We start from the raw sequence: 21,952 nt of genomic DNA on the forward strand, positions 1-21,952 counted from the left end.
AAAAAACCATAGCATTTATGAATAAGCCATCCCTTTATGTGGCATTGTTTTGCTCTGACCTATTTCCTCCCCTCTGAGCCTCCTCAACCCGCCAGCCCCAGGTTCTCTGGAATGCAGTGAGTCACAGGAATACAGACACTGAAACATCTGTCCTCAGCCCTGGCCTTGGATCGCTCTAGAACCACGGAACTTATTCATCAGTGGGTTTTTAAACATCCTCTCCCCAAGGATCTAACAACGTTGCTGTCTGTGCGGTCGTCGCTAGTGGAGCTTATGTCTGCTTCCTTTCTTCCTGACAGACAGCAGCATGATGACATGGCTGTTATCTAATGCCTCGTGTAGTACCAGGCAAACAACAGCACTCAACCCGTGCAATAAATCTGTTGGAGGATGAACTGAACTCTGGCCCTGACAATCCAAGCCTAAGTGCGGACAGGAGAGGGCTGGGACCCGCTGCCGAGTCAACTGGGTACCCCCAGCTGGTGCCCTAGTTTCTGCTGGCTGCCCTTGTGAACGTCAAGGCAATGGCTTTGCCAACCTCACAACTGACTTGTCTCCCTATCCCCCTTCACCTCAAACCAGGCTTCAAAGAAATAAGACTCCGGGGAGTAGGCAAGCATCCCCAAGGAGGTCACCACCAACACTAAATGGCTCACATCAGACTCTGTGCCCAGAGCTGAATATCCTTACAGTGGTATGAATGTTCATGGATACTTACAGAGAAAAATCTATAATTCAAATATTTAAGTCAATATTTAAATATGAATTTCTAGACAGTTAAAAATCAATAGTTATGATATAAACTATTAGGTCTTCATTTTCATTGAGTATTCCCAAACACTGCCTTTCTGTTGTCATAGTTCATTGTCTTACAATACCAGGTTCTAGTTCATCATTGAGAAGTCAAAGCAGGAACTCAAGCAGAGAGTTTCATCACTTCTACAGTCAAAAGCAGAAAGAAAGAAATCCACGCATGCCTGCTCCTGTTTCTACCTGCAAGCATCTGGCTTTCTCCTGTCCTGTATAGTTCAGGACGCCCTGCCTAGAGCATGGTGCTGCCCACAGTGGGCTGGGTCTTCCTTCATCAATTAGCAATCAAGACAATCCCCCAAAGTCAGGCCTACAGACTAACCTGATGTAGGCATTCCTGCAATTGGGACTCCCTTCTCAGGCGGTTCTACCTTGTGTCAAGTTGGAGGTTAAAACTAACCAACACAATGCACGTACTGTGTTAATCGTTATATAGTGTTTCATTACACAGGCATAATAATTTTTATTGATCTATATTTGCTGTGGGATATTCTGTATGGCAGATGTGTTGCTCTGATTGGTCAATAAATAAAACACTGATTGGCCAGTGGCTAGGCAGGAAGTATAGGCGGGACTAACAGAGAGGAGAAAAGAAAGAACAGGAAGGCAGAAAGAGTCACTGCCAGCTGCCGCCAGGACAAGCAGCATGTGAAGATGCCGGTAAGCCACGAGCCACGTGACAAGGTATAGATTTATGGAAATGGATTAATTTAAGCTATAAGAACAGTTATCAAGAAGCTTGCCACAGTCATACAGTTTGTAACCAATATAAGTCTCTGTGTTTACTTGGTTGGGTCTGAGCGGCTATGGGACTGGCGGGTGACAAAGCTTTGTCCTGACTGTGGGCAAGGCAGGAAAACTCTAGCTACATATATTCATTGTGTATAGTGATAGACTTAATGAACATGTTTTCATTCAAATATATCATGTTCCTTAATATAGTCATTCACCACCGCTACATTCCCCTGTCTTATTCTTAATTTTAGCAGAAAGATTTGAATGTTTTCCTATTTTGTATAACATTGGCTATAATTTTCTTGTATGTGGTTCTTATTGTTGTTGTTGTTGTTGTCTTTGCTTTTTTCGAGACAGGGTTTCTCTGTGTAGCTTTGAAGCCTGTCCTGGAACTCACTCTGTAGGCCAGTCTGGCCTCGAACTCACAGAGATCTGACTGCCTCCCGAGTGCAGGGATTGAAGGCGTGCGCCACCACCACCAGGCTCTGTGGTTCTTATTATATTGAGGTATGTATGCTCTTTCTATTCCTAGCTTCTTTAGAGTTTTTATGATGAAGTGATGTTGGGCTTTGCATGATGATATTTGTCTGCATCTATTGCTATGATTATGTGATAGTCTGTTTGTGTGATGTGTTACAGTTACTGATTTGTGTGTATTGAACCATCCTTGCCTCCCAGGAATTAAGCCAACTTGATCATAGTAAATGATCCTTTTGATGTGCTGTTGAGTTTGGTCTGCCAGCATTTTATTGGGAGTTTTTGCATGTGTGTCGGTCAGAGACATCGGGCTGTCGTTTTCTTTTACGCGTCTTTATCTGGGTCAGCAATCCTGGCTTTGCGAATTGAGTCTGGTGTGTTCTTTTTATTTCTGTTTTTATAGAACAGCCTGAGGTGCGCTGCTGTTAACCTCTCACTGGACGTCTGGCCGACACTCTGCCTCAGCTCCATCTTCCTTGAAACTCTCACACACACCGTGAAAGTGAAGTGGAAGAAGAAGGGAGCACGCAGGCTGAAGCACAAGAGAAGAAAGACGAGGCAGAGGCCAGAGAGAATCAGCCTGTGCACCCACGAAGACGGAGAGCAGAACAACGGGATGCTGGAGGCCAGAGAAAATCAGCCTGTGCACCAACGAAGACGGAGAGCAGGAGAACGGGATGCTGGAGGCCAGAGAAAATCAGCCTGTGCACCCACGAAGACGGAGAGCAGGAGAACGGGATGCTGAGGCTGGGATGCTGCTGGGGATGCAGGACTGCATGTCACTTCCAGGAATAAGTCTTAGTGTAACTGGAGCTTCACATCTCTCCAGGAGGACCTCCTGCCTTCCTTAAAACCAAAGCAGTTCCCTCTGCCCTGCGCTTGTGGCGTGCTGGGCTAGTTCTGTTCTCACCTGTGACCAAGCATCACTTGTACACAATTAATTATCTTTCTCTCAGTCTCAGGTGGAGAACAGGAAAAAAAAATGTCTGGCAGAATTCAGCTGTGTTCATCTGGGCCTGGGAGGTTTCTTAGTTGGGAGACTATTTATTACCATTTCCATATCATTCTTTAATATATCAGCTTATTTTATTAATATCTGATTTATTGAATTTTGGTAGGTCCATGTGTTCAGAAATTTACCCATTTCTTTAATTTTTTTTCTGATTTGTGGGAATATAGGTTTTCAAAATATGGTCTTCTGAATTTCATTTGCATATGTTGTAATGTCTCTCTAATCAGTAATTTTAATTAATTTGGACCTTCTTTCTCTTTCTTTTGGTCATTTTGGACAAAGGCTTGTCAATTTCTCTTTTCAAAGAACCAATCTTAAGCTTCACTGATTCTCTGTGTTGTTGTATCACTTAATCCTTCTCTGGTGTTTAGTATTTCTTTCAATGTTCTGGTCCCAGGTTTATCTCAGACTTACTTTTCTAGGACCCTGAGGAGCATCATTAAGTTCCTTATTTGAGTTTGGTATTTATTTATTTATTTTTGTTTTTGAAACAGGGTTTCTCTGTGTAGCCTTGGCTGTCCTGGGATTCACTCTGTAGACCAGGCTGGCCTTGAACTCACAGAAATCCTCCTGCCTCTGCCTCTGAGTGCTGGGATTAAAGGCATGCACCACCACCACCTGGCAGAGTTTGGTCTTTTTCTTTTTTTAAAAAGATTTATTTATTTATGTATATAAATAATCTGTCTCCTGCCATCCAGAAGAGGGCATCAGATCCCATTACAGATGGTTATGAGCCACCATGTGGTTGCTAGGAATTGAACTCAGGACCTCTGGAAGAGTAGCCAGCGCTCTTAACCATCTGAGCCATCTCTTCAGCCTCTAATTTACTTTATTTTTTTTTAATTTTTTATTTATTTATGTTTGGATTTTCAAGACAGGGTTTCTCTGTGTAGCTTTGCACCTTTCCTGGAACTCTATTTGTAACCCAGGCTGGCCTCGAACTCACAGAGATCTACCTGCCTCTGCCTCACAAGTGCTGGAATTAAAGGCATGCGCCACCACCGCCCGGTTTATTTTATTTTTTTAATTAATTGATTTTTTGTTTTTGTTTTTTTCAAGATAAGGTTTCTCTGTGTGGCCCTCGCTGTCCTGGAACTTGCTCTGTAGACCAGGTTGGCCTCAAACTCACAGAGATCCGCCTGCCTCTGCCTCCTGAGTGCTGAGATTAAAAGCGTGCACCACAACCACACAACTTGGTCTAATATTTTAGTGTAGACATTTCTACCTGTAAACTTACTCTTAGAAGTACTTCTGTTGTACCCACAGATTCTTGTATTTTTTTATGTTATCATTATCATTCAGATCTAGGGATTTTTTAATTCCCTCCTGATGTGTATTCCCAATAGCGTATGTCTTGATCTCCACAAGTATCAATATTTTCAGTAGTTTCTCTGACTGTGCTTTCTGCTGCTGTCTTAGGACCAGACAGACTACAAGAATTATCTCAATTTTGCATTTGTTAAGACTCTCTAATCCCAGCACTTGGGAGGCAGAGGCAGGCAGATCTGTGTGAGTTTAAGGCCAGCCTGGTCTACAGAGTGAGTTCCAGGACAGCCAGAGCTACACAGTGAAACCCTGTCTAAAAAAAAAAAAAAAAAAAAAAAAAAAAGACTCTGTTAGGAGCCTTTTAATTACTGATTCTGCCTAGTTGCTTGCTATGAGTCTGTGTAAGTTGTTCATCTTCTTGATTTAACTTTGACAAGTCACATATGTTCAGTAATTTATGTATTTCCTCTAAATTAGCCACCTTTTATAATATAGGTTTCCAAAGTATCCCCTAATGATTCTCAGATTTCATTGGAACCTTTGGTAATATTTCCCTTTTCAGCTCCAATTTGTTTAATTTGGATAAGGGTTTGTCAATTTTGCCTATCTTCCTAAGAACCAACTCTTTGGCTCTGTGTATTGTTCATCCAATCTCCATTTTTAAAGATCTATTTTGTTATTGTTTTAGTGTGTGTGTGTGTGTGTGTGTGTGTGTGTGTGTGTGTGTGTGTGTCCGGTAAAGAATGGATCCACTTCAGGCTCCTGGACATCTCCCACACCTAAGACTCAGAAACCACTGCAGAAGAGGGTGGAAAGAGCGTAAGAGCCAGAGGACCGGTGAGTTCGCTGTGAGACTGCGCCTCCTAGGAATGTCAGACGCTCCACCCGTGAGCCCTCCCCAAAGTGTCTGTCTAACATGGGTGACCACGTGTAACGGCACTGGACATGCCAAAGTGGACGGGAGAAACCCTGAGGCCTCAGCCTCACACAAGGCCACTAAGGCCTGCTGAGAGTGGGAGACACAGCGTGTGTGTCAAAACAGATGAACAGGACGGACGTCCAGTGGAAGGAACTGGATTTTTTAGCTGGGAGTGTACGGCGGTGAGGAACACAGTGACTACCCAGAGGAGGTGGCAACAAAGCTTCCTTTCAGCAAGTGAGCAGGTTACTCACAGGTCTGCTTGTCCTTCAGACATTGACATCAGCTGGCCTGTTATTTCTAGCAGTGGCCCTGTTGGAGACCCGGGTTGCAAAACCCTATGAGGGCACAGGACAGACAGGAGTTCAGGTGGTGGTAACTTGGGAAGTCCTCACGATGACTTAGGATTCTAATGTACTCACAGTTCTTTAAACTCACTGGGGCTGGAGGTGGCTCATCTGTTAAGAACACTGGCTTTTCTTCCAGGGGATCTGGGTGCAATTCCTAACATCTATACGGCAGCTCACACCATCTGTGACTCCAGTTCCCGGGGATCTGATGCCTTCTTCTGAACTTCTTGAGCACCAGACATCCACGTGGTCCACAGATACACATGCAGGTAGAACACCCATAAACAGAAAATAAAATAAAAAACAGACTTAAAGCTTGCCAAACCATCTCCTCCACCACACCCAACATTAATACAATTATATGGCATCTGTAAATTAAAAACAGGACTCTGATGGAGAGCTCTAAATAATTTCCAGTAGAAGCTTGACTGAGAAACAATCGGCAGTGATTTATCTGGGGCAAACTGACCCTCCAAGAGAAAACCCCCATACTTATAATGCCAAAACCCTGTACCTTATAATCTTTTAAATCCTCTACCGTCTCGTAGATATCAGCAAAAATCTCCAGATTAAAAAATCTCCACATCAATACCTGAACAGTAAAGGTAAAACGCTGTGTGTGTGTGTGTGTGTGTGTGTGTGTGTGTGTGTGTGTGTGTGTGTGTGTAGGGGGGGACGGGGACAGGAGAGACGGTTCAGTGGTTAGAGCTCTGGCTGCTCCTGCAGAGGACCTGGGTTCAATTCCCAGCTCTCACGTGGCAGCTCACAACCGTCTGTAACTCCTGTTCCAGGGGATCCCAGTGCCCTCTTTGGACCTCTACAGACACTACTAGCAGGTGGTGCACATACGTTCCTGCAGGCCAAACACTCATTAAATTAAATTAAATTAAATTAAATTAAATTAAATTAAATTAAATTAAATTAATCTAAAAAAAAACAAAACCTAAACTCTGTGTAGTTGACATTCTCTTTTTTTCTTTTTTCTTTTTTTTTTTTTCTCAAGACAGGGTTTCTCTGTGTAGCTTTGCGCCTTTCCTGGAACTCACTTTGTAGACCAGGCTGGCCTTGAACTCACAGAAATCCGCCTGCCTCTGCCTCCCCAGTGCTGGGATTAAAGGCGTGCGCCGCCGCGGCCACCACCACCCAGCCGACATTCCCTTTCATGTCAATCTATTAAAAAATAAAAAAAAAATGTCGTGTTCCTCTTTGACAATTTTTTTCCTTAAGCCTGTGGATTGAAGGCGTTTCTGGTCAGCCGCCCCTGATACGAAGGAATCAAGTCAGCCTTGGCGCCCACTCGCTTCTTTTCAATGCTTCTTTAGACTATGGCTGTTCAACCCCCCACCCAGTGTTGACCCCATGCCCCTGGCCAGCCTCTGCCCCCTCCTCTGCGTCATCCTCTGCCCTTTACACCATCTAAACCTTCAGAGCCCTGGGCCCCTCGTTGGTGCCTCTGGGTTTGGGGGAGCACCTTCTGGTTCGTCTTCTCATTTGGGTCTGTTCCTTTAACATCCCTCCTCCCTTCCCACTGGACGGGGAGGCCCTGAGACGTAAGTCATTTGCCCACGTGCCTGTGGCTCACTTTTCTCTTGTCTCCTTCCTTTACGATTTCGTGGACATGGTGGGTGCTTCCTTCAGGTGCTCCCTCCAAAGCAGATTCGACTCATACCAGAGCATGTTTTTTAAGCAGCTGAGTTGCGCGCCGTTACTGTTTGTTTGTAGGATCGGACAGAAATATTAACACGTAATTTTATAAGGGATGATGGGCATGCATTTCTGCAAACTTTAACACATTAAGTAGTCCTGTCGAGAGACAGCAACCATTATGTACCCTTTTGCCTCCCAGTGACATGTGAACAGGGCATGCTTCTCCTCTGAAAATACCGGAATAACACAACAAATATGTTGAAATAGGTTCCACACAAGAGCATTAGCAGAAATTAGTTGAGTAGGATTTCAGAATCATGACCCTGTGGTGGTCCAACCAAAGAAAAATGTAAAATGTCCAAAGAAAATGGCTCCGGAGCCCGGAGCTGGGAGAAGGCTAAGCCTTTGAACTTCTTTTACGAGACTGGCCAAGGGAGGGAATACTTTAAACGGAGGAAGCAGGAAGTGCATAGATAAAAATTTGTTTTGTTTTTGAGGAGGATGGTGTTCTAGAAGCATTCTTCCAGGAAACCAGTCCTTTCCCACCTAGAGGTTCCAGTTTCCTGAGAAAAACACAAATAGCTCCTCTCTCTCTCTCTCTGACACAGTGTGGAGGCTCAATTAGTCATGAAAGCTGCAGAAATGGAGCTGTCCGCCCACCCCCAAGCCCCGGTGTTATCGGTACAGGAAGGGTATGAGTAACTTTGAAGAACCAGAGCATCCAGAGGCAGAAGCAAAGCAGGGCGGGCAGGGCGTGTGCCCGTGCAGCTGGACAGCAGGGCAGGGTGCCATTCCCCGAGAAGAAGATGGCTGGGCTTCAGCCAGTGATCAAGACGTTGGACACTGCAGGGCCGAGACCCCGGGAATAAAACCCTTCTCAAATCTCTCCCTTCCCCTGTGGGAAGGCGCTAGAACGGGCTGGTTTTAGTGAACCACAGCACCTCCTGGTGGTGGCCCGCTGGTGCGCCACCCCTGTGGGGGCCGGGAAAACAACAGCCTCTCGGGGTTGCCAAGAAGTACGACTGTTCTGGTTGGGGCAGTCTGTACTTTCATAAATACCAAACTGCATCTCCACGTGTGCTGGCTTCAGCTTTCTTTCAAAGCTGCTTTCCCCGTTGATCCAGCCCCATCCTCCCCCGGACACAGGCTCCTTCATGAGAGAGCCCCCGACCCCCAGTCTCCTCCATACCCTGCCCCCATGCAAACGGATTCTCTTCTGCCTGGAAGGAACGCAGCCTCCCTAGCTCCGCTTCTTTCTCCTCAGCCCCGACTAGTAGTATGGGGAACCGCTAACAGAAACCAGAATGAGGCTGGCTTTATTCAGCGTTACTATGCAATGGGATTTTGTTCTGGGGGCCAGAGATGGGGCTCAGGCCCCAATATGGCCCAGACAAGGGTGGATATATAGGTAAACAGCAGGGGTAGATGTGATCAGTGGGTAGGAAATTAATAAGAGAAAGTATCTGAAGTGAGATTCCAGCTCCATTGACTTAATAGGGTTCGTGAGGAAAACGGGAAGAGGGGGAACCTCCCCAGTCATTGAAAGTAAAGTGTGGTAACTGAGTGTGTGTTTGGGGGAAGGTAAGGGGTTCCTAAACTGACCCATCGGGGCTCTTTAATGGAATTAGATTTTACAAGGATGCGCTTTGATGCACACGGGATGGGATCCTCCGTGACCCAATCAGGGCCGTTTTGCCCACGCAAGTAAGCAGTCTTCCAAAGTGTTTGTTCATGAGGGAGTGAAATCCCCCAACACAAGGATGGGCTCCCCTGAAGACATGCTCGAAGGGGTTGGTTTGTGGGTAGAGAAACTGGGCTGTCTGAAGCAGAGAGAGAAGTGACTGAAGGAAAGAGATTTGATGTCATCTGTCGTGTGGGCAGTTAAACTTCACGGCTCTTCAGGGAACATGTGGTCAAAACCTGACCACGTTGGCCGAAGGTGTAGGTGGAGTTCCGGTGTGAAAAGGAGACATGTGGGACACTCGTGTGGGTCCCGTGAAGGTCTGAGATCAACAAAACTATCCCCACGGCCCTAAGACATAACATACAAGGAGATTCCTTCAAATGTTCGCTACAAAGTACACCCCAGACCAAATAGAACATGCAGGATCAATACAGACAATTCCGAGTTTCAATATGGAAGGCAGCAGTTCTGGCCAGGATGGGCACAAAAGTGATCACCTGGGAAATGGCAAACAGGTGTTTGTAGGAACTCACAGGAGTTTTTATTTTGTCCTTAAAGATGTTTGCTTCCTGGAGAATTTCTGAGAAATGACATGATCATTAAAAAAATAACTCCCGAATGTCACCGTGTTGGCGGCCAATGTAAACACCGCCGTATCCCTGGATCAAAGAAACCGCCCATCAAAGAAAGTGGACAGCGCCAGCAATTCCATCTTTCCGAGTGCTAGGTAAGGGCCACCAGAAGAGGAGCACACAGGCTGTTCTTTAAATGCTGAGGGTTTTTAAAATAACAGCACTCAAGAGGTCCGAATCAAGCGTCTCATATGATCCGGCACACTGTGTGCTGAAAACCCTGTGAGTTCTGTTTAATTGTGACCCTCGCAACACTTCTGTGAGGTCAGTACTATTGTCACCATTTGAAAGACGAGGAAGCAAAGAAAACAGCTCAGAGAGGTCATTAACTTGCCTAAGGCCACAATGGCTGTACCCTGAGCGGTGCGCTGGCCTCCTTCCTGGACTGTATAGGATGCAGTACTTCCTGGCACCTGCGGGCTCCCAGACTCTTTTCAAAGTGCTCTGCAGGTGTTCGCTTACCGCTCACAATAACACACAGTGTGGAGAGCGTGTCACAGAGAGAACCTGAGACCCACAGAGGCTCAGTGAGCCACCCAGGACAGCAAACAAGTGCTAACAGCCAGAACAGGGCTGAAGGCAGGCAGCTTCTGCTCAGAGGCCCAGACCTTCACACACACACACACACACACACACACACACACACACACACACACACACCGTCTTACAGAGTTGCAGGTACTTCCAGTCCTGCCCGCGTCGTTTTTATTGAATAACCTTACAGTTTGCTTTTTAAAAGTCAGTTTGTGTTGAGTGGTTTTGGTTTTCTCATCGCAGTGACAGAGTCTCACTGCACAGCCCTGGCTGACCTGGAACTCACAGAGATCCACCTGCCTCAACGTCTCAAGTGCCCAGGGCTAGAGGTTTATACCACCCTGCGCAGGAATGTCCACAAAACGATGAGATTGGTCATTACCAGACACTGGTAACGTCACTAGCAATGACATACCAGAAAAAGATGGGCTGTAAATCTTTTTTAAAAGATTAAAAAAAAAAAAAAAGATTTGAGTCACAAAGTCAAACAGAAGGAAGAAAAGGAAAGAAAAGATACCTATCCTTAAACATCTGAGTCGGGAAAGCTTCAGAGACAATGAGAGACGAAAGCTGACACAGAGCCAAGGGCTCCCCACCCATGATGACACAGAACCCAGTGCTCCCCACCCATGAGGACACAGAGCCCAGTGCTCCCCACCCATGAGGACACAGAATCCAGTGCTCCCCACCCAAGAGGACACAGAGCGCAGTGCTCCCCACCCATGAGGACACAGAGCCTAGTGCTCCCCACCCATGAGGACACAGAGCCCAGTGCTCCCCATCCATGATGAAAGAGTACCTAATACTCCCCCATCCAAGATCACATGGTACCTGATACTCCCCTACCCCAGATCATATAGCAGCACCCAGTGACTCCACACACCAAACACATACAAAATCACCTCGGTGTGCTTGAAGCCGGCCTCCTTTTAGGGAAGGGTGGCCCCTGGCTGACTACACTGTCTGCCTTTGGCACTCTTATTGCTGTTGGACCCCATGTATATCGGCTCTTGTAAGAAGTGCTGAAACAAGTCAGACAGCCATGGCACACGCCTTTAATCCCAGCACTCGGGAGGCAGAGCCAGGCGGATCTCTGTGAGTTCAAGGCCAGCCTGGGCTACCAAGTGAGTTCCAGGACAGCCAGGGCTACACAGAGAAAAAAAACAAACAAACAGTGCTGAAACAAACAATAATGCCATGTCAAATTCAATTTGTCCATTTTTTTCTTTGAAATGCAGGTTCACAGGGTAGCCCAGGCTATCCTCTTCCTTTTTAGCCTCCAAAGCAGCTGGGATTATATAAAGTTTATTTCGCAGTAAATAAATATTTTTGAAGACCTTATTGTCTGTTCTTGCCTGAGCAATCAGCCCTCCTCAAACCCTCCCTGATCCCAAGGCAGAAAATGAAAATTCTGCCTAGAGGCCGTTCCCGGGTAGTTCTTCTTAGCTGAATGCTAGAGGATCAGAACAGGTTGGAATAGAATGCATTCGGACGGACACGCACGCGCGCACACACACACACACACACACACACACACACACACACACGCACACAGAGCAGGGCCAGGGAGGGAGGTGGAGAGGGAGAATCGAGGCTTTAGACAATGAAGCTTATTTCCAGCTCATGTTACGTGTGCCGTGTGCCGTAAGGACCAGGTGGGGAAGTGTGACCATCCACAGACTTCAGCTGATGGAGAGTCACTTCCTTGATATCGGTAGAATGGGAACTGAATTGGGCATAGACTCTTAAGTCACCTTCTGCCCACATTTCTTGGGCAAAAGCAAGTCACAGGATGTGTACAACTTTAAACGAGGCAATAAAATGCAAATTTAGACTGTGCCGAGAAAAGAGAATTCACTTACGTCCAACCCTAATGACTGGGACATCCCGTAAATGTCACTGGAGAAAGGAAATTGGAATGGAGCACAGATGTGTGTGATCACCCCACCCCCCAAAAAAAGGCCTCTTTAACTCTGTGACCTCAACTGAAGACGGACATGAAGAGTTTCCCAAGAACAGTGGCAGATGACGAAAAGAAATCAGCCAGGAGGTACTGAGCCCCAGTACTCTGGGTCCTTAGGTAAGCCTGCTGAGTCCACCTCAGTGTAAGCAGTGTGCTCAGCTCATCCTGCCAGGAGCCAACCCCCAACAAGGTCCCCTGGAGGGACCAAATGAGGTCACCCCTATAACAAGTCAAATGCTGTCTTTGTCAAGTTCACATTATGAAAGACTTCCCCTTCCCTCCCCAGTCCCTCGGTTGGAGCCCCAAACTTCCTAAGGTCTGGAGTTACCCCGTTCATGACTGGATCGCTGCCTGCTCAAATAAACGCTATAATAGGGTGAGAGCCAGTATGTGTGAGCATGAGGGAGGCGCCTCGGGAGCTGGTGACGGCTGATGAACACTGGTGGGACAAAGAAGACATGGACAGAATGATTTAAGAACTTGCCACTGAGTTCTTAATGATAAGATAATGATTTAAGAACTTAATAAACATAATGATTTAAGAACTTGCCACTTGTCACAAAGCCCCAGGGGTGGTATGCCTGAGCTTTGGGCAGAGGAAATACTTAAGATTGTCTTGCTCACAGCCCTGTGATTTTTTTTTTTAATTTTTATAGATTTATATATTTTACTTTCGGAGTATATATTTTTGCCTGCATGTAGGTATGTGCACCACATGAGTGTCTGTTGAATTCCATGGAACTCGGGTTACGGATGGTTGTGAGCCACCATGTGGGTAACGGGAATCGAACCCAGGTCCTCTGGAAGAGCAGTCAGTGCTCTTAAGCGCTGAGCCATCTCTCCAGCCCCCAAGCCCCCATGATTCTTAATGAATATTTAATAGCAAAGAGTGGTCTAGTAAGAGCTGGAAGGATGGCTCAGTGGTTAAGAACACTAGCAGCTTTTGCAGCCGACCTGGGTTGGATTCCCAGCACCACATGGTGGCTCTCAAGCATCTATAACTCCTGTTCCAGAGGACACAATGCCCCCTTCTGGCTCCTGAAGGCACCAGACATGCAAGTAGTATACACACATACCGGCAGGCAAAACTCTCAGACACATCAAGTAAAAACAAATAATAAACCGGGCGTTGGTGGCGCACGCCTTTAATCCCAGCAGAGCCAGGCAGATCTCTGTGAGTTCAAGGCTTGCCTGGGCTACCAAGTGAGTTCCAGGAAAGGCGCAAAGCTACACAGAGAAACCCTGTCTCGAAAAACAAAAACAAAAACAAAAAACAAATAATAAATCTTTTTTGAAAAGCACTCCTGTAACCAGGCAGTGGTAGCACATGCCTTTAATCTCAGCACTCAGGAGACAGAGGCTGGCCTGGTCTACAAAGTGAGTTCCAGGAGTGGCAGAGCTGTTACACAGAGAAACCCTGTCTCGAAAAACCAAAAGGAGGAGGAGGAGGAGTGGGGGGGGGAGGAGGAGGGAGAGAAGGAAAAGGGAGAGGAGGAGGAGGGGGAGGGGAAGGGAGGAGGAGTGGGGAAAAGGAGGGGGAGGAGGAGGGTGGAGGAGGAGTGGGGAGGAGGAGGGGGAGGGGGAGGGAGGAGGAGGAGTGGGAGGGGAGGAGGAAGGAGAGAAGGAAAAGGGAGAGGAGGAGGAGGGGGAGGAGGAGAGGGAGGAGGGGGAGGAGGAGGAGTCCTGTAGAAAGGTGCGTGCTCACCCTGGCAGTCTGTGTTTGACGACGTCTCCACAGAGTGTCATGACTGATCTTTAACTCACTGATTCTGTATGCAGCTACTAGATCAAAGGGGCCTGCTATTCCTGATAGATTTTAACTAATGCTTTTGGTAAAAGAAAACAGTAGACAGAGCCAGGGCTACTGGGAGATAAGGGAAGCGGATGTCAAGAAGGCAACATTCTGCCATCTCCTCTGGGGCACTCTGGAAAGCTGATGTCCAGCACGGGCTTCTCTCCACGGCGGAAGCCCTTTAGTGTGACGGTCATTTACTCCAAGCCTGGCTTGGCTCTGTGACCCCATGAAAGGAGAATACACACTTGAGCTGGCAGAGTGGGAGTGTGGTTCCCAGCAGAGCCCAACAAACCGCTGGTGGAGTGAGTGGATTTTCTCTGCTCTGCGGCCAAAGTGAACGGAACACAGGTCTGCTTCTCACAATTCGTTGTTTCAGTGAGGTGAACATTCTTCAGAGTCCCGCTGGGAGAGAAAGAGCCAGAGGACACACTGGCCACACAGCTTTGTCAGTAGGGCCGGAAGCCAGAATTATCCTCCTAACAGCAGTCCAGGTGCTGGGGACACCATGAAAGGCTGGGATGTTGCTGCCCTCAGGTTCAGGCTGCCTGGAGGGGTCTGCGAGAAGTGAATTGAAGCTCTGGCAGCCTGCTTTTCTTCCCATCTTGTTAAACGGTAAAAGCACACACACACACACACACACACACACACACACACACACACACACACACACACACTACCCAAAGACCAGTTCACTTGCATCAAATCTTTACAAAGTGACCAATGTTTATACTTTCTTAGAAAAACATTTTAATGTGTACTCGAACTACTAAAGGCACACATTTTTAAAAATCATTTTTTTGTGACCTCTGGTTTGGGGTTTGTCTGTGGTCCTGGGGACTGGACCCATGGCCTCACACATGGCAGGAGTATATGGAATTCCAGGCCAGCCTGGGCTGCAAAGTGAGATCCTGTCTCAAAAACCAAACCAAGTTCAGAAGTCTCATGCTAATGCCACTTGGTTTGGAAATAAGGTCTGATTGTCCTCTGGCGACTGTCCCCAAGATGCACATATCAGTTACTCCCACTTGTTTTGGGAATTCAAGGGAACAGATGTTCTAGCCAGACCCAAGGAGCTCACACTGAAAATACTTTCCTTTTCGGTAACATTTGCTTCCAACATCCAGATTCCCCCTCAAAAGTCAGAGTTGGTAATGATGGGCTCAAGACGTACCACTTCACAATATGGCACTCTGGTGTGCAAGACGGTGAAAGCAGAAATGCCATTGTCACTTCCCTTCCGACAGGGGATCAAACCCAGGAAAAGGGCTGTCGAGCCTTAGGAACGCACAGTCTTAGGAACCTTGAGGCCCCGGGGTTCGTTCCTAAGCAACAACCAACTAACAAACCAGGGAGGGTCCTCTGACTGCCCCGAGAGGTACAATTCTTACGCATACTGAAAAGAATAGGAGTTTCTGGAGTCACAAGGTCACAGAGAAGATTCTGAGTAAACAGGTTTTGATAGCCTGCCTTATTGACATGAGATGGCGCTTTGTTATCCAATCACATATCCCCACGACAACCTCCTTCTTCATCTAACCAAACCAGAAAAGAGTTGAGCACACCTCCTCTCTCTGGCTACAAGACTCCCTTGCAGGGACCCCTGAGCCAGTCAGCATGGCTTCCCACGCATGAAGAAGCCCGCGTTATCTGACGTTTCTAGAAGACACCATCTCACAGCAAATGGCCTGTTCCTCTGGCTCTTACAGCCTTTCCTCTTCCTCTTCTGAGATGACCCCTGAGCCTTGGGTGCAGGAATTGTGTTGTCGGCTGGGATTGGGATAACACAATCTCGTGTTCTCTGGGTGTCAGACAAGCTACATTCACGAAGTCTCCTCAACATGGCTGCCGGAACAAGACCTGAACAATGATGACACCAAGGGACATGCTAACCCGGAAAGGGAAAACTTGAGGGACCTCAACCCCAGCAATGAACTGGGGGCACCTGGGGAATGCTGTCTGTAGGGGAAATTATCGTCCTCAAGGTAGAGCCCCCAACTGGTTATCTAAGACCACGTGGTCAGCTCTGAGATCTATACATACAAGTAATATTATAAGGACCGAACAGGTTGTATTTTTGTGTTTGGGTATTTAGGAATGTATGTGTATATGTATATATGTATGTATGCAACAACAATTAAAGAAAAAAGAGCATGAATTTGAGAGAGAGCATAGGGAGTGCATGGGAGAGGCTGAAGAGAGGGAAGAGATGGGAAAATAATGTAATTGTATTATAATTTCAAAAAATAAACGATTCTTTTAAAAATCTATTTTATTATCTTTAATAAAAAGAAAAGAGGTCGGAGCATGCCTTTAGTCCTAACACTTGATAGGCAGAAGCAGGAGGGTCTCCATGAGTTTGAGGCCAGCCTGGTCTACGACAGAGAGCTCTGGGCTAGCCAGGGTTACACAGTGAGATAACAAATAACAACAGACAAGACAATAAAAGCCCTAGCATTGAAAACACACAGGTCAACTCTTTTCCTTGGGTCTTCATTCCCTTATGAAGTCTTCCGATCACAGCAAGTGTTTATCCAATGGATTTGTGTGCTTTTCCCTTGCTGTGGGAACCTCTGCATCGGACCTGAGATGGCAAGGGAAGACACTGATGAGAGGTCTGGACATTTCCACACTGTTGGTGGCAATCCAAAACCATGTTCTCCAGAGGGTGTCTATGACACACTGTTCTGATGAAGCAGCAGAGAGACTATTCCCAGGTGACAATGGGGCTGGAAGTGATGTGACGTTTGTACGTGATGAGGTACTCATTTCTCAAATAAAAAAAAATCTGTGAAGAGAAGAATTATGACTACTATTTACAACAACTTTTCATAAACATCCCCAAATTCCAGGCACAGGACAAAAGACATGACTCACCCTTCATGGAGGGGCGCAGCCAGGGAAGTGGCCCTGGGGAGGATTGCTTCCGTAATAATGCCTCAGGGTGGCTCTCAAGAGATCTGTAGGAAGCTGATAATAGGGCATTTTGTTGGAGGTCGCTGGTAAAAATCTAAGTTTTGAAGAGCATTTCCTTAGTTAAAAATGTCTCATTTCCAGATCTTGAATTTTTACACAGGTCCACGACTGGAAAGACTTCAGGCTGGAAATGACAGATACATAACTGATTTGTTTGCCATTGTGTCTCAAGATGGCATCATAGTCCTTGAGAGTGTGGCTTGGAGTCTCTGGTTACTGCGTGTGTCTCTGTCTCTGTCTCTGTCTCTGTCTCTGTCTCTCTCTCTCTCTCACACACACACACACACACACACACATCATCATCATCATCATCATCATCATCATCATCATCATCCTGCTGCCGTCAGTATGCCTGTAATCCTACCTGCAGGAGGCTTTCCCATGGTTACAAGCATCAGCACACACCCGTGCTTGTCAAAAGGCTACACCCCAGCCTCTTGGGTCCCACTTGGTCTGAGGTGGGGTAAAGAGTGAATCCTACAAACATTCCATAGTATCCTGAGGCTCAGAACTTCAGAACAAGTTCAGAAATGTTGAAACATCGTCAATTTCTCCTGTTTTAAAAAGCGGAGAATACGTGTTGATGTGCAGAAATCTCAGCCAGCCCCTTGCACATTGCTGGTGGGGCTATAATACACCGGCCATGGGCACAAGTGTACAGTCCCCTCAAATGTTGTAGATTAAAGTACCATGTGATCCAGGAACTCCCATTCTGGACATACACCGGACAGACTGGAAAGCAAGGTCTTAAAGAGAGATTTGCTTATTTGTGTTCATCGTAGCCAAGAAGCAAAAGCACCCCAAATACCTATTGATGGATTATTGCCTGCAGTTTGTCTATGCAGTGGAATAGGACATAGCCTTGAAAAGGAGGTAATAAATGGATGAGGTGTGACAACATCATTCTGTCTGAAATCAAGCTTTCACAAAAGACAAATCACTGCAAACGAGTACGGACCTAAAGGAATAGAAGAGTGGGTGCCAGGGCGCGGAGCGGACGGGATGGGGAGCGGTTGTTTGGTGGGTACAGATGCTCAGAAGATGGAGAGCTTTGGGGAGGGAGGGCAGCGGCGGCTGCACGGCACTAAGAACTAGTGATTAGCAGTGAGCCCCATACTTAGAGGCAGTCAGCGTGGCAAGCTGTAGCTGGCCCACACCTGCAATCCCAGCACTGAGGAGGCGAGGTAAGAGGGTTGTGAATTCAAGCTCATCCCCAACTATAATCTGAGTTCAAGACCAGTGTGGGCTACGTGGGACCTTGCCTTGAAGAAAAAACAAAGGTTAACAGTATTGTATGCATTCAACACAACCGAGAATGGTTATTTTAGAGTCAAATGGGAAGGACCTCACACGAGGAATCAACTGCTGACCCTGTGTCTTTGTTTCTCAGGCAGGAGATGGAAAAATCTGAGTCAAAATTCTCTTAAGGGATCCAGGACCCACAGAGACTGAGCAGTCTGTATGGTTGACCAAGCAATACACGGTATAGATCCGAATCTATCGAGTTGGCAAGGTCATCGATCCATACTCAAGGATAGCTTTTATAGATTCCAAGGTCAGGGCTGGAGAGATGGCTCAGCGGTTGAGAGCACTAGCTATACTCACTCTTCCAAAAGACCCGGGTTCAATCCCCAGAACCCACATGATGGGTCACAACTGTCTGTGACTCCAGTTCCGGGGGATCCGACACCCTCACACAGACATGCATGCAGGCAAAACACTAATGCACCTAAAATAAAAATTATTAGAAAAAAAGAAATTAGTAACTTAAGACATTGATTACGCCGGGCAGTAGTGGCGCACACCTTTAATCCCAGCACTCAGAAGGCAGAGGCAGGTGGATCTCTGTGAGTTCGAGGCCAGCCTGGTCTACAGAGTGAGTTCCAGGACAGCCAAGACTGTGTACAAAGAAATCCTATCTCGAAAAATTAAAAATTAAAAAAAAAGACATTGATGACTTCAAATTCATCATTAGTTTCCTCATTCTGTCATAAGTACACGTTTTCTAAGACAAAATAGACTACGGCATCAATGCACTACAGCTTATTTCAGATCTCACAATCAGATGCTTAGAGAGAGGACTCAGTGGTTTGGCACACTTGCTGCTCTTGCAGAGGACCTGAGTTTTATTCCCAACACCCATGCTCATCGATTCACAATGCCCTGTAACTCCAGATCCTGGCAATTGGAAGTCCCTTTCTGGACCACATGCACAATGTGTGTGTGTGTGTGTGTGTAGATGGGGATATAGTCTCTGATAGCTAGGATTCAAGTTGACTTCGGACATTCTAGCTCTACTCTGCCCCCTCTTCCCCGCCCCAAAGAACTTCTAGAAACTCCCCATGCGCCAGAGCCTTGGCCCTTGACCACACGCAGAGAAAGTTGCGGTGGTCCCCAGTGACAGCCTGCAGCGTTCTGGCTTCACAGCTGACTCCAAATTCCTACCCAGGCTCCCGGTGACCTTTCTCTAAGGCCTCCTACCACCCCCCATGACTTAACCCCCTTTTAACATTTGCTGCGGATGACGCTCCCCGGGCAGAGAGGGGACATGCGCTCCTCCAGGGGCCCTCAGAAGGCCGGAGACAGACGACAGCTGAAACCCCAGGCTTTCTTTGCTCTTGTCTGATTTTCAGGAAGTTTCCTTCCAAATCTGGGAGCACTTCCTGTCCTCCTCACCTCAGTTACGTGTTTGGCTCAACGTGACTTTTTTTTTCTTCCTATAGGGCGTATAAGGGACTCCTAGAGGAAACAGGACAGACATAAATACACTTTTGTTGAGGCTATAGGACTTGGGAACAATGGCCCATTGCTCGTGGGGACAGCAACTGAGCAAGAGGTGACTCTTTCTCTGCATGAATGTGACAATTACATTCATCACGCGTCATCCATGCCTGTGCCTAATGAGCGAAAAGCCTGTCTGCAATTTGCAATCACTTCCCGACCCACTGTCCACTTCAGGATGGGTAAGGGGACCCGGCAAGGCCTCAGCTCCAAACCCCCCCACCCCCCCCCACCCAACCCCCCACTCCCCCACCGTCTTCTCCGGAGCTGCATTACAGAGAGATGTGAAGAGGCTCCCAGGGCTGGGGTCACCTTTGGTCGCACGATCAAGATTTCACTTTGGAAGCAAAGCCACCTTCCTCAGATCCCTCCCAGGGTGTCCAGCGCCTCCCCAGAGCCACCCCCTCCTGTAACAACTATAACCATAGTCCAGACTCAGCTCGCCCCCTTATCTGCTCTGTGGGGACCTCAGAGAAAGAGAGTTTCTATTTTTTGAATTCTCCATCCACGTGATTTTCATTTCCGAGGTGGCTGGTGAGGCCCTGAGTTCTGATCATGCAGAAAGAAGTGCACAGTTTGAAGCCTCGGGAAGGGGAAACAGGTACGGAGCCTGTAACCTTGTTTCTGTAGAATCGGAGGCGCTGGGCCCCCAACTAAGACCGAGCCAATGAGAGTGGAGGGAGAGGCAAGTGCCGAAAGACCGAGCCAATGAGAGTGGAGGGAGAGGCAAGTGCCGAAAGACCGAGCCAATGAGAGTGGAGGGAGAGGCAAGTGCCGAAAGACCGAGCCAATGAGAGTGGAGGGAGAGCCGAAAGGCTCTCAGCTCTTTGTCCCACCCCTCCCTCCTCGTTACCCTCCACTCCGGTCACTCTGGGGTTTTGTTTTATTTTGTTTGGTTTGTCTGAGACCAGGCATTGCTGTACAGCCAAAGCTGACCTTGAACTCACCATCCTCCTGCCTCAGCCTGCTGAGTTCAGGATTACAGGCTGTGACTCCCTGCTTCATACTGAGGGAGCGGTGTTTGGAAGCACTGTTTTCTGGATGCGCTCGCTACCCGTGTTCCTTCCCCCAGGAGAAAATAAAGAAATGGAGGTGTGTGTGCACCTTGGACCTGGTCCCCTGCAAGCCAGAGGAAGCTGATTCTTGAGGTGGACCCTGGGCTTCAGGAAGTTACCGGAAGGTGCTGCTGGGTATACCTGAGAGAGAGGGAAGGCAGGTGGAGACCGCGTCAAAACTGGGCGTTCCGGAGTGGGCTGACCCTTTAAAGTTGCCCCGTCTAAGGCGGGGCTGGTGTGGCTCCACATCCCCGGGTCACGCTAAGCTGAGCCTCGGTATCCCTCAGGCCTTAGGATGTGAGATCGTGGCTGTACTGGAGACTGAACCTTGAGGGAGGTGATTTAGGTCAGCTGAAGCCGTGGGGATGGGCGGGGATGGGCTCCCTTCCAACTGGACTGTGAGCCCTGTAAGAGGAAGAGGAGGCAGCGGGAGGCTGGGGAGAGGTCACGTAAGGGAGGACCCCCCCACCCGTGAGGATGCACTGAGAAGGCTTACCGGTGGCCTTCCCTGACCTGTCCTGCTGGCACTCCGGCCTCAAGACTTCCGGCTTCCAACAGACTGGAGTACTGTACACAACCTGTGGAATGTTCAGCTGTGGCAGCCTGGGCCAGTGTGTGGATGAGTCACCCCGTGGGCATGCTTGTTTTGGGTGAAGCACCTCCCTTCACGTGGGACATTGGTTTCTGGATAGGCCTGAGTGGCAGCCAGGGCACCCTGCAGGGAGGGTCAAGGCTGCTCAGGCACAGGCTCCACAGGGCTTGGGGCAGCGTGGGCGCAGTGAGTTGGGAGGAGTATAAGGAAGGCAGAGACCCTGGGGGAGAAATCATCTCAAATCAAGTCCTTAAAATCTCTATAAAAATCACCTTCATACAGCAGCGCTCTGAATGAAGCCTATAGACGCTTCCTTCTAAGTTTGGTTTTGTTTGGTTTGGTTTGGTTTAAGGCTGGAAGTGAAGACGCTTAGGAGGGTTGACTTCTCCTAAACAGAGGCAAGCTGAGACTCAGGCTGGACCCAGAATGTCGGTGCCCCGTGCTGGCTCCAAACCACCTCGCCTGGTTGAAAGTGCCAGTCACCTTCACAGCTACCGCACTGCAATGGAGCTAGGCACAGTTTTAATAAAAGGCCTGTTGTATTTCACTTTTTCCACAAGTTGCCATCGTGGACTTTGGCCCCACCCCCACCCGGTAGCCATGGCAACTACAGCCGGATAATCCAGTGCTAATCAGGTCTATGGCGATGGCCAAGGAGATAACCGGCATTCCCTAGGGTGGAGAAATGCGGAGTCAGGACACCTTCATCAGCAAGTGATCTGTGGGA

The 21,952-nt window shown here is 47.7% G+C and overlaps 1 long non-coding RNA gene across 3 annotated transcripts; it reads right to left on the reverse strand.

The window, feature by feature from the left end:
- Window positions 1–16,087: 16,087 nt before the first annotated feature.
- On the reverse strand, window positions 16,088–21,315 carry LOC121825435 (uncharacterized). Of its 3 annotated transcripts, XR_013047617.1 has the most exons (5): window positions 21,130–21,315; window positions 20,775–21,038; window positions 18,403–18,526; window positions 16,699–16,921; window positions 16,088–16,609 (listed from the first exon to the last, which is right to left on the reverse strand). It is a non-coding gene; the product is annotated as an uncharacterized LOC121825435 (long non-coding RNA). The 3 variants fall into 3 exon arrangements; XR_006067715.2 differs by lacking the exon at window positions 18,403–18,526; XR_013047618.1 differs by lacking the exon at window positions 18,403–18,526 and having other exon boundaries at window positions 20,683–21,038.
- Window positions 21,316–21,952: the final 637 nt, after the last annotated feature.

This window comes from Peromyscus maniculatus, chromosome 23 (assembly GCF_049852395.1).
Source record: "Peromyscus maniculatus bairdii isolate BWxNUB_F1_BW_parent chromosome 23, HU_Pman_BW_mat_3.1, whole genome shotgun sequence".
NCBI classification, from domain to species: domain Eukaryota; kingdom Metazoa; phylum Chordata; class Mammalia; order Rodentia; family Cricetidae; genus Peromyscus; species Peromyscus maniculatus.